This window comes from Lathyrus oleraceus, chromosome 5 (assembly GCF_024323335.1).
Source record: "Lathyrus oleraceus cultivar Zhongwan6 chromosome 5, CAAS_Psat_ZW6_1.0, whole genome shotgun sequence".
Taxonomy (NCBI): Eukaryota; Viridiplantae; Streptophyta; class Magnoliopsida; order Fabales; family Fabaceae; genus Lathyrus; species Lathyrus oleraceus.
Genome location: NC_066583.1, coordinates 512673292 through 512687246, shown reverse-complemented (window position 1 = coordinate 512687246; position 13955 = coordinate 512673292). Strand labels below are relative to the sequence as shown.

Below are 13955 nucleotides of genomic sequence, written 5' to 3'. Positions count from 1 at the left end.
ATATCTCTGATGATTTGGTTTATTTGGGAGACCCTAGTAATGAGACAAAAATTGAATTATATGTTTAGAAACAAAAGTATTAGAAAAAGTATAAATAATGTAAGAGAATCTTCAACAAAGATTGATTTACAAGATAAAGACTCAAACCTTTTAAACACTTGCATACGATGAGAAAATAAATAGTCGTTTTATGATAATTACATGTACAAGCACTTTACATTTCTTCCCTAGCATGTGAGACTTGTAAATAAAATGATAAAATCATGACCAAATAATTAATTTAGTGTTGAAATGTTTTGTTGTTAAATTCTTAAGAAAATCTTTGTACTCGAGTCAGCATAAAAATCAAAATAATAAAACATTGCAAAATTCATGACCAATATGTTACAATTAAAGATAAGAATAATATATTTTATAATTTATAGAAACTGTTCAAGTGTTAACAAAATAGTTGTGTTCGGACATTCGTGTAAAGTTTATTCAGTTAATTTTTAAACAAACTCGTAATTTGACGAGGACTAAAATAACTCCAACGTAATTTGACACCATTTTTTTGTCATTCGGTTAAAATTGAGTAGTATTTTTTATAATAAATTTATTAATTTTAATATTATAATAATCTATTCAATTAAACTACATGTTTATAATCATATATTACACATAATTTTAAGTATTTATAAATCTATTTTTATATTTTAATAATTAAAATTGACTATAGGTATTAAGTCATTGATGAATAATATCATTTTATGTTCCTTTCAAAATTCAATAGAAAATGAAGATTATATTTCAATATTATCAAATTCATTTTATTGAACACTTTATTTATTTAAATCTAACCTATCTTTCTTAATTTAAGATTCAATTAATAAATTTATGTAAAGTTAATAGTCAAATGAGATATTAAAAAACAAATACAGTTTTTAGGCCTATATAATAGAAGTTATGTTAGTCTTACTCGTTACAAAGAAATAAAATATAAATCTATTTATTATATTTTAATCATTAAAATTGACTATAGGTATGAAGTCATTGATGAATAATATCATTTTATGTTCCTTTCAAAATTCAATAGAAAATGAAAATTATTTTCAATATTATCAAATTCATTTTATTGACCACTTTATTTATTGAAATCTATCTTTCTTACTTTAAGATTCCATTAATAAATTTATGTAAAGTTAATAGTCAAATGAGATTTAAAAAACTAATACAGTTTTTAGGCCTATATAATAGAAGTTATGTTAGTCTTACTCGTTACAACGAAATAAAATATAAATTGAAATCTTACAAAATGGCATGTCACACCAATCAATCTTGTTTTTTGAGTGTTTTATGCCTTGTTTTGATGGTTAGTTCGGGTAAGAATGAAATTTTATTTTTATTTTTGAGTTTTAATTTTAAAGTAGAATTTACTAACCCCAAATGTTTTTTATTTAAAAGTATATAGCATCTTTATATTCAAAAGAAAGTAAAAAAGACTCGTCTAAAAAATTATGTGATTGTTTAACCCTTCTAAGAAGTTGATTTCTTTTTAAACAAGATATGTAGATCAATAACAATTCAATTATGGTTTAATCAATTCTAAATTCGAAAGAACATTAGATTGAGATTTTTAATGAAAAATAATGAAGCAATGTCAGACACAAACTAATTTTAAATTTTGGTTGATTCAGGATTGGTTACCAGTATTTTGGTCCCTCCCGGAGGAGTTTGTATAGGGCCTTGTGTTGCAACGTGCGACCAGGATTGCCGTGGCAAGGGATTTGGAAAAGGGGGACAATGTTATACTCATCTTGAGAAGACAACATGTTGTTGTTTTCACCAATGAATTTTATTGTATGAGTTCAATAAAAATAATAAAACGTGCACTTCAGTTTAGCTCTGGAACTTACTTTTTGTAAGAAATTTGTGTAAATCTTTAAAATACTATAAACACTATTATGAATAAATGAAATTTAAAATGGAATATATATTATTTGCATTGTCTTTTTTTTATAAAATATTACTTAAATATTTTAATTATTTATGTTTCCATGTTGAATAAAATGGATGTTTTAAATTTATCAAAAATATGGTTCCCCTGAAATCCCAAAAAATATATTATACATGGATAGTTAGTGAGGGTGGATTTAAAGACACAAGATAAAGAATTTATTTGAGTTATGCAAATATTCTAATTTTAAATTTTTAATAATAGGTAATCAAGTGTTTGGTTAAAATTATGATTGATAAAGTATATCTTAAATTGTGTTTTGAAGAAAATCCTTATTCATATCCTACTACTGGTGTTTATTTAAAAAAAATCTTAGTTTGATGATTAGGTAGATCTTAAAATCAAAGTTTTAACAATCGAAAGGGTCATCAAACCGTGAGGGTATTGAGCCACTCGTTCGTTAGTCGAACCACCGGGTCACAGGTCGAACCGCATGACTAAACCGAATAAAATTGGAAAAGTCATTTTAATAATACTGTCTTTATCAAAAAATATAAAGTTATTAAACCGGTCGAACATGTGACTCGGTCTCTAAAAAAATCATGACACCTACAAAACATCAAATTATAACAATTTCACAAGTTCATTATTTAAATTCAAATGCTAAATATAATCATCACACACAACAAAATAGTACAAAATACAAATACAAATAAATTTTGAACAAAGTCTAATTGGAACATAATCTGGATAAAAAAATAACTGCAATTTCTTATAAATTTATTTCTAGTGTTGGAAAATTGTTTCAAATAATTAAAAAAAAATCTAGTTATATATATATATATATATATAATTATTATTTGCAATCTCATTTTGGCTAAAGAAAAAAAAGATAGCATTTAACCCGCTGATTTACTGATTTTGGTTAGTTCTAGTCAGTTTCAACTATTTTAATAGCTTGCCTGATCCAACAATAAGACCAAATTGGTGATCCTTTCAATTTTCTGTTTGACCGGTCAAGCTAGTTCGATCCTTAAAGCACTATTTCAAATACAAATGAATTATATCTCTGATGATTTGGTTTATTTGGGAGACCCTAGTAATGAGACAAAAATTGAATTATATGTTTAGAAACAAAAGTATTAGAAAAAGTATAAATAATGTAAGAGAATCTTCAACAAAGATTGATTTACAAGATAAAGACTCAAACCTTTTAAACACTTGCATACGATGAGAAAATAAATAGTCGTTTTATGATAATTACATGTACAAGCACTTTACATTTCTTCCCTAGCATGTGAGACTTGTAAATAAAATGATAAAATCATGACCAAATAATTAATTTAGTGTTGAAATGTTTTGTTGTTAAATTCTTAAGAAAATCTTTGTACTCGAGTCAGCATAAAAATCAAAATAATAAAACATTGCAAAATTCATGACCAATATGTTACAATTAAAGATAAGAATAATATATTTTATAATTTATAGAAACTGTTCAAGTGTTAACAAAATAGTTGTGTTCGGACATTCGTGTAAAGTTTATTCAGTTAATTTTTAAACAAACTCGTAATTTGACGAGGACTAAAATAACTCCAACGTAATTTGACACCATTTTTTTGTCATTCGGTTAAAATTGAGTAGTATTTTTTATAATAAATTTATTAATTTTAATATTATAATAATCTATTCAATTAAACTACATGTTTATAATCATATATTACACATAATTTTAAGTATTTATAAATCTATTTTTATATTTTAATAATTAAAATTGACTATAGGTATTAAGTCATTGATGAATAATATCATTTTATGTTCCTTTCAAAATTCAATAGAAAATGAAGATTATATTTCAATATTATCAAATTCATTTTATTGAACACTTTATTTATTTAAATCTAACCTATCTTTCTTAATTTAAGATTCAATTAATAAATTTATGTAAAGTTAATAGTCAAATGAGATATTAAAAAACAAATACAGTTTTTAGGCCTATATAATAGAAGTTATGTTAGTCTTACTCGTTACAAAGAAATAAAATATAAATCTATTTATTATATTTTAATCATTAAAATTGACTATAGGTATGAAGTCATTGATGAATAATATCATTTTATGTTCCTTTCAAAATTCAATAGAAAATGAAAATTATTTTCAATATTATCAAATTCATTTTATTGACCACTTTATTTATTTAAATCTATCTTTCTTACTTTAAGATTCCATTAATAAATTTATGTAAAGTTAATAGTCAAATGAGATTTAAAAAACTAATACAGTTTTTAGGCCTATATAATAGAAGTTATGTTAGTCTTACTCGTTACAACGAAATAAAATATAAATTGAAATCTTACAAAATGGCATGTCACACCAATCAATCTTGTTTTTTGAGTGTTTTATGCCTTGTTTTGATGGTTAGTTCGGGTAAGAATGAAATTTTATTTTTATTTTTGAGTTTCAATTTTAAAGTAGAATTTACTAACCCCAAATGTTTTTTATTTAAAAGTATATAGCATCTTTATATTCAAAAGAAAGTAAAAAAGACTCGTCTAAAAAATTATGTGATTGTTTAACCCTTCTAAGAAGTTGATTTCTTTTTAAACAAGATATGTAGATCAATAACAATTCAATTATGGTTTAATCAATTCTAAATTCGAAAGAACATTAGATTGAGATTTTTAATGTAAAAATAATGAAGCAATGTCAGACACAAACTAATTTTAAATTTTGGTTGATTCAGGATTGGTTACCAGTATTTTGGTCCCTCCCGGAGGAGTTTGTATAGGGCCTTGTGTTGCAACGTGCGACCAGGATTGCCGTGGCAAGGGATTTGGAAAAGGGGGACAATGTTATACTCATCTTGAGAAGACAACATGTTGTTGTTTTCACCAATGAATTTTATTGTATGAGTTCAATAAAAATAATAAAACGTGCACTTCAGTTTAGCTCTGGAACTTACTTTTTGTAAGAAATTTGTGTAAATCTTTAAAATACTATAAACACTATTATGAATAAATGAAATTTAAAATGGAATATATATTATTTGCATTGTCTTTTTTTTATAAAATATTACTTAAATATTTTAATTATTTATGTTTCCATGTTGAATAAAATGGATGTTTTAAATTTATCAAAAATATGGTTCCCCTGAAATCCAAAAAATATATTATACATGGATAGTTAGTGAGGGTGGATTTAAAGACACAAGATAAAGAATTTATTTGAGTTATGCAAATATTCTAATTTTAAATTTTTAATAATAGGTAATCAAGTGTTTGGTTAAAATTATGATTGATAAAGTATATCTTAAATTGTGTTTTGAAGAAAATCCTTATTCATATCCTACTACTGGTGTTTATTTAAAAAAAATCTTAGTTTGATGATTAGGTAGATCTTAAAATCAAAGTTTTAACAATCGAAAGGGTCATCAAACCGTGAGGGTATTGAGCCACTCGTTCGTTAGTCGAACCACCGGGTCACAGGTCGAACCGCATGACTAAACCGAATAAAATTGGAAAAGTCATTTTAATAATACTGTCTTTATCAAAAAATATAAAGTTATTAAACCGGTCGAACATGTGACTCGGTCTCTAAAAAAATCATGACACCTACAAAACATCAAATTATAACAATTTCACAAGTTCATTATTTAAATTCAAATGCTAAATATAATCATCACACACAACAAAATAGTACAAAATACAAATACAAATAAATTTTGAACAAAGTCTAATTGGAACATAATCTGGATAAAAAAATAACTGCAATTTCTTATAAATTTATTTCTAGTGTTGGAAAATTGTTTCAAATAATTAAAAAAAAAATCTAGTTATATATATATATATATATATATATATTATTTTTTGCAATCTCATTTTGGCTAAAGAAAAAAAGATAGCATTTAACCCGCTGATTTACTGATTTTGGTTAGTTCTAGTCAGTTTCAACTATTTTAATAGCTTGCCTGATCCAACAATAAGACCAAATTGGTGATCCTTTCAATTTTCTGTTTGACCGGTCAAGCTAGTTCGATCCTTAAAGCACTATTTCAAATACAAATGAATTATATCTCTGATGATTTGGTTTATTTGGGAGACCCTAGTAATGAGACAAAAATTGAATTATATGTTTAGAAACAAAAGTATTAGAAAAAGTATAAATAATGTAAGAGAATCTTCAACAAAGATTGATTTACAAGATAAAGACTCAAACCTTTTAAACACTTGCATACGATGAGAAAATAAATAGTCGTTTTATGATAATTACATGTACAAGCACTTTACATTTCTTCCCTAGCATGTGAGACTTGTAAATAAAATGATAAAATCATGACCAAATAATTAATTTAGTGTTGAAATGTTTTGTTGTTAAATTCTTAAGAAAATCTTTGTACTCGAGTCAGCATAAAAATCAAAATAATAAAACATTGCAAAATTCATGACCAATATGTTACAATTAAAGATAAGAATAATATATTTTATAATTTATAGAAACTGTTCAAGTGTTAACAAAATAGTTGTGTTCGGACATTCGTGTAAAGTTTATTCAGTTAATTTTTAAACAAACTCGTAATTTGACGAGGACTAAAATAACTCCAACGTAATTTGACACCATTTTTTTGTCATTCGGTTAAAATTGAGTAGTATTTTTTATAATAAATTTATTAATTTTAATATTATAATAATCTATTCAATTAAACTACATGTTTATAATCATATATTACACATAATTTTAAGTATTTATAAATCTATTTTTTATATTTAATAATTAAAATTGACTATAGGTATTAAGTCATTGATGAATAATATCATTTTATGTTCCTTTCAAAATTCAATAGAAAATGAAGATTATATTTCAATATTATCAAATTCATTTTATTGAACACTTTATTTATTTAAATCTAACCTATCTTTCTTAATTTAAGATTCAATTAATAAATTTATGTAAAGTTAATAGTCAAATGAGATATTAAAAAACAAATACAGTTTTTAGGCCTATATAATAGAAGTTATGTTAGTCTTACTCGTTACAAAGAAATAAAATATAAATCTATTTATTATATTTTAATCATTAAAATTGACTATAGGTATGAAGTCATTGATGAATAATATCATTTTATGTTCCTTTCAAAATTCAATAGAAAATGAAAATTATTTTCAATATTATCAAATTCATTTTATTGACCACTTTATTTATTTAAATCTATCTTTCTTACTTTAAGATTCCATTAATAAATTTATGTAAAGTTAATAGTCAAATGAGATTTAAAAAACTAATACAGTTTTTAGGCCTATATAATAGAAGTTATGTTAGTCTTACTCGTTACAACGAAATAAAATATAAATTGAAATCTTACAAAATGGCATGTCACACCAATCAATCTTGTTTTTTGAGTGTTTTATGCCTTGTTTTGATGGTTAGTTCGGGTAAGAATGAAATTTTATTTTTATTTTTGAGTTTCAATTTTAAAGTAGAATTTACTAACCCCAAATGTTTTTTATTTAAAAGTATATAGCATCTTTATATTCAAAAGAAAGTAAAAAAGACTCGTCTAAAAAATTATGTGATTGTTTAACCCTTCTAAGAAGTTGATTTCTTTTTAAACAAGATATGTAGATCAATAACAATTCAATTATGGTTTAATCAATTCTAAATTCGAAAGAACATTAGATTGAGATTTTTAATGAAAAAATAATGAAGCAATGTCAGACACAAACTAATTTTAAATTTTGGTTGATTCAGGATTGGTTACCAGTATTTTGGTCCCTCCCGGAGGAGTTTGTATAGGGCCTTGTGTTGCAACGTGCGACCAGGATTGCCGTGGCAAGGGATTTGGAAAAGGGGGACAATGTTATACTCATCTTGAGAAGACAACATGTTGTTGTTTTCACCAATGAATTTTATTGTATGAGTTCAATAAAAATAATAAAACGTGCACTTCAGTTTAGCTCTGGAACTTACTTTTTGTAAGAAATTTGTGTAAATCTTTAAAATACTATAAACACTATTATGAATAAATGAAATTTAAAATGGAATATATATTATTTGCATTGTCTTTTTTTTATAAAATATTACTTAAATATTTTAATTATTTATGTTTCCATGTTGAATAAAATGGATGTTTTAAATTTATCAAAAATATGGTTCCCCTGAAATCACAAAAAATATATTATACATGGATAGTTAGTGAGGGTGGATTTAAAGACACAAGATAAAGAATTTATTTGAGTTATGCAAATATTCTAATTTTAAATTTTTAATAATAGGTAATCAAGTGTTTGGTTAAAATTATGATTGATAAAGTATATCTTAAATTGTGTTTTGAAGAAAATCCTTATTCATATCCTACTACTGGTGTTTATTTAAAAAAAATCTTAGTTTGATGATTAGGTAGATCTTAAAATCAAAGTTTTAACAATCGAAAGGGTCATCAAACCGTGAGGGTATTGAGCCACTCGTTCGTTAGTCGAACCACCGGGTCACAGGTCGAACCGCATGACTAAACCGAATAAAATTGGAAAAGTCATTTTAATAATACTGTCTTTATCAAAAATATAAAGTTATTAAACCGGTCGAACATGTGACTCGGTCTCTAAAAAAATCATGACACCTACAAAACATCAAATTATAACAATTTCACAAGTTCATTATTTAAATTCAAATGCTAAATATAATCATCACACACAACAAAATAGTACAAAATACAAATACAAATAAATTTTGAACAAAGTCTAATTGGAACATAATCTGGATAAAAAAAATAACTGCAATTTCTTATAAATTTATTTCTAGTGTTGGAAAATTGTTTCAAATAATTAAAAAAAATCTAGTTATATATATATATATATATATATATATATTATTTTGCAATCTCATTTTGGCTAAAGAAAAAAAAGATAGCATTTAACCCGCTGATTTACTGATTTTGGTTAGTTCTAGTCAGTTTCAACTATTTTAATAGCTTGCCTGATCCAACAATAAGACCAAATTGGTGATCCTTTCAATTTTCTGTTTGACCGGTCAAGCTAGTTCGATCCTTAAAGCACTATTTCAAATACAAATGAATTATATCTCTGATGATTTGGTTTATTTGGGAGACCCTAGTAATGAGACAAAAATTGAATTATATGTTTAGAAACAAAAGTATTAGAAAAAGTATAAATAATGTAAGAGAATCTTCAACAAAGATTGATTTACAAGATAAAGACTCAAACCTTTTAAACACTTGCATACGATGAGAAAATAAATAGTCGTTTTATGATAATTACATGTACAAGCACTTTACATTTCTTCCCTAGCATGTGAGACTTGTAAATAAAATGATAAAATCATGACCAAATAATTAATTTAGTGTTGAAATGTTTTGTTGTTAAATTCTTAAGAAAATCTTTGTACTCGAGTCAGCATAAAAATCAAAATAATAAAACATTGCAAAATTCATGACCAATATGTTACAATTAAAGATAAGAATAATATATTTTATAATTTATAGAAACTGTTCAAGTGTTAACAAAATAGTTGTGTTCGGACATTCGTGTAAAGTTTATTCAGTTAATTTTTAAACAAACTCGTAATTTGACGAGGACTAAAATAACTCCAACGTAATTTGACACCATTTTTTTGTCATTCGGTTAAAATTGAGTAGTATTTTTTATAATAAATTTATTAATTTTAATATTATAATAATCTATTCAATTAAACTACATGTTTATAATCATATATTACACATAATTTTAAGTATTTATAAATCTATTTTTATATTTTAATAATTAAAATTGACTATAGGTATTAAGTCATTGATGAATAATATCATTTTATATTCCTTTCAAAATTCAATAGAAAATGAAGATTATATTTCAATATTATCAAATTCATTTTATTGAACACTTTATTTATTTAAATCTAACCTATCTTTCTTAATTTAAGATTCAATTAATAAATTTATGTAAAGTTAATAGTCAAATGAGATATTAAAAAACAAATACAGTTTTTAGGCCTATATAATAGAAGTTATGTTAGTCTTACTCGTTACAAAGAAATAAAATATAAATCTATTTATTATATTTTAATCATTAAAATTGACTATAGGTATGAAGTCATTGATGAATAATATCATTTTATGTTCCTTTCAAAATTCAATAGAAAATGAAAATTATTTTCAATATTATCAAATTCATTTTATTGACCACTTTATTTATTTAAATCTATCTTTCTTACTTTAAGATTCCATTAATAAATTTATGTAAAGTTAATAGTCAAATGAGATTTAAAAAACTAATACAGTTTTTAGGCCTATATAATAGAAGTTATGTTAGTCTTACTCGTTACAAAGAAATAAAATATAAATTGAAATCTTACAAAATGGCATGTCACACCAATCAATCTTGTTTTTTGAGTGTTTTATGCCTTGTTTTGATGGTTAGTTCGGGTAAGAATGAAATTTTATTTTATTTTTGAGTTTCAATTTTAAAGTAGAATTTACTAACACCAAATGTTTTTTATTGAAACATATATTGCATCTTTATATTCAAAAGAAAGTAAAAAAGACTCGTCTAAAAAATTATGTGATTGTTTAACCCTTCTAAGAAGTTGATTTCTTTTTAAACAAGATATGTAGATCAATAACAATTCAATTATGGTTTAATCAATTCTAAATTCGAAAGAACATTAGATTGAGATTTTTAATGTAAAAATAATGAAGCAATGTCAGACACAAACTAATTTTAAATTTTGGTTGATTCAGGATTGGTTACCAGTATTTTGGTCCCTCCCGGAGGAGTTTGTATAGGGCCTTGTGTTGCAACGTGCGACCAGGATTGCCGTGGCAAGGGATTTGGAAAAGGGGGACAATGTTATACTCATCTTGAGAAGACAACATGTTGTTGTTTTCACCAATGAATTTTATTGTATGAGTTCAATAAAAATAATAAAACGTGCACTTCAGTTTAGCTCTGGAACTTACTTTTTGTAAGAAATTTGTGTAAATCTTTAAAATACTATAAACACTATTATGAATAAATGAAATTTAAAATGGAATATATATTATTTGCATTGTCTTTTTTTATAAAATATTACTTAAATATTTTAATTATTTATGTTTTCATGTTGAATAAAATGGATGTTTTAAATTTATCAAAAATATGGTTCCCCTGAAATCACAAAAAATATATTATACATGGATAGTTAGTGAGGGTGGATTTAAAGACACAAGATAAAGAATTTATTTGAGTTATGCAAATATTCTAATTTTAAATTTTTAATAATAGGTAATCAAGTGTTTGGTTAAAATTATGATTGATAAAGTATATCTTAAATTGTGTTTTGAAGAAAATCCTTATTCATATCCTACTACTGGTGTTTATTTAAAAAAAAATCTTAGTTTGATGATTAGGTAGATCTTAAAATCAAAGTTTTAACAATCGAAAGGGTCATCAAACCGTGAGGGTATTGAGCCACTCGTTCGTTAGTCGAACCACGGGTCACAGGTCGAACCGCATGACTAAACCGAATAAAATTGGAAAAGTCATTTTAATAATACTGTCTTTATCAAAAAATATAAAGTTATTAAACCGGTCGAACATGTGACTCGGTCTCTAAAAAAATCATGACACCTACAAAACATCAAATTATAACAATTTCACAAGTTCATTATTTAAATTCAAATGCTAAATATAATCATCACACACAACAAAATAGTACAAAATACAAATACAATAAATTTGAACAAAGTCTAATGGAACATAATCTGGATAAAAAATAACTGCAATTTTTATAAATTTATTCTAGTGTTGGAAAATTGTTTCAAATAATTAAAAAAAAAATCTAGTTATATATATATATATATATATATATATATATATATTTATAAAATTATTATTGCAATCTCATTTGGCTAAAGAAAAAAAAGATAGCATTTAACCCGCTGATTTACTGATTTTGGTTAGTTCTAGTCAGTTTCAACTATTTTAATAGCTTGCCTGATCCAACAATAAGACCAAATTGGTGATCCTTTCAATTTTCTGTTTGACCGGTCAAGCTAGTTCGATCCTTAAAGCACTATTCAATACAAATGAATTATATCTCTGATGATTTGGTTTATTTGGGAGACCCTAGTAATGAAACAAAAATTGAATTATATGTTTAGAAACAAAAGTATTAGAAAAAGTATAAATAATGTAAGAGAATCTTCAACAAAGATTGATTACAAGATAAAGACTCAAACCTTTTAAACACTTGCATACGATGAGAAAATAAATAGTCGTTTTATGATAATTACATGTACAAGCACTTTACATTTCTTCACTAGCATGTGAGACTTGTAAATAAAATGATAAAATCATGACCAAATAATTAATTTAGTGTTGAAATGTTTTGTTGTTAAATTCTTAAGAAAATCTTTGTACTCGAGTCAGCATAAAATCAAAATAATAAAACATTGCAAAATTCATGACCAATATGTTACAATTAAAGATAATAATAATATATTTTATAATTTAGAAAACTGTTAAGTGTTAACAAAATAGTTGTGTTCGGACATTCGTGTAAAGTTTATTCAGTTAATTTTTAAACAAACTCGTAATTTGACGAGGACTAAAATAACTCCAACGTAATTTGACAACCATTTTTTGTCATTCGGTTAAAATTGAGTAGTATTTTTTTATAATAAATTTATTAATTTTATATTATAATAATCTATTCAATTAAAACTACATGTTTATAATCATATATTACAATAATTTTATGTATTATAAATCTATTTATTATATTTTAATAATTAAAATTGACTATAGGTATTAAGTCATTGATGAATAATATCATTTTATGTTCCTTTCAAAATTCAATAGAAATGAAGATTATATTTCAATATTATCAAATTCATTTTATTGAACACTTTATTTATTTAAATCTAACCTATCTTTCTTAATTAAGATTCAATAATAAATTTATGTAAAGTTAATAGTCAATGAGATATTAAAAAACAAATACAGTTTTTAGGCCTATATATAGAAGTTATGTTAGTCTTACTCGTTACAAAGAAATAAATATAAATCTATTTATTATATTTTAATCATTAAAATTGACTATAGGTATGAAGTCATTGATGAATAATATCATTTATGTCCTTTCAAAATTCAATAGAAAATGAAAATTATTTTCAATATTATCAAATTCATTTTATTGACCACTTATTTATTTAAATCTATCTTTCTTACTTTAAGATTCCATTAATAAATTTATGTAAAGTTAATAGTCAAATGAGATATTAAAAAACTAATACAGTTTTTAGGCCTATATAATAGAAGTTATGTTAGTCTTACTCGTTAACGAAATAAAATAAATTGAAATCTTACAAAATGGCATGTCACACCAATCAATCTTGTTTTTGAGTGTTTTATGCCTTGTTTTGATGGTTAGTTGGGTAAGAATGAAATTTTTATTTTTATTTTTGAGTTTCAATTTAAAGTAGAATTTACTAACACCAAATGTTTTTATTGAAACTATATTGCATCTTTATATTCAAAAGAAAGTAAAAAAGACTCGTCTAAAAATTATGTGATTGTTTAACCCTTCTAAGAAGTTGATTTCTTTTTAAACAAGATATGTAGATCAATAACAATTCAATTATGGTTTAATCAATTCTAAATTCGAAAGAACATTAGATTGAGATTTTTAATGTAAAAATATGAAGCAATGTCAGAACAAACTAATTTTAAATTTTGGTTGATTCAGGATTGGTTACCAGTATTTTGGTCCCTCCCGGAGGAGTTTGTATAGGGCTTGTGTTGCAACGTGCGACCAGGATTGCCGTGCAAGGGATTTGGAAAAGGGGGACAATGTTATACTCATCTTGAGAAGACAACATGTTGTTGTTTTCACCATGAATTTTATTGTATGAGTTCAATAAAAATAAAAAACGTGCACTTCAGTTTAGCTCTGGAACTTACTTTTTGTAAGAAATTTGTGTAAATCTTTAAAATACTATAACACTATTATGAATAAATGAAATTTAAAATGGAAT

The 13955-nt window shown here is 24.4% G+C and overlaps 1 long non-coding RNA gene across 8 annotated transcripts in view; it reads left to right on the top strand.

Annotated features, from left to right (window-relative positions):
* The window catches only part of LOC127085933 (uncharacterized), a 53029-nt gene extending 42055 nt beyond the window's left edge, over nt 1-10974 (top strand). Inside the window, exons 1-2 of one of the 8 annotated variants that reach the window (XR_007789342.1) lie at nt 1262-1361; nt 1677-1971. This is a non-coding gene — a long non-coding RNA (uncharacterized LOC127085933). Of the gene's footprint in view, nt 1-1261; nt 1362-1676; nt 1972-4260; nt 4361-4676; nt 4972-7262; nt 7363-7678; nt 7974-10263; nt 10365-10679 lie in introns of those variants that run through there. The other 7 variants (XR_007789340.1, XR_007789343.1, XR_007789339.1 and 4 more) reach the window with 7 other exon arrangements.
* The last annotated feature ends 2981 nt before the right edge of the window (nt 10975-13955 follow it).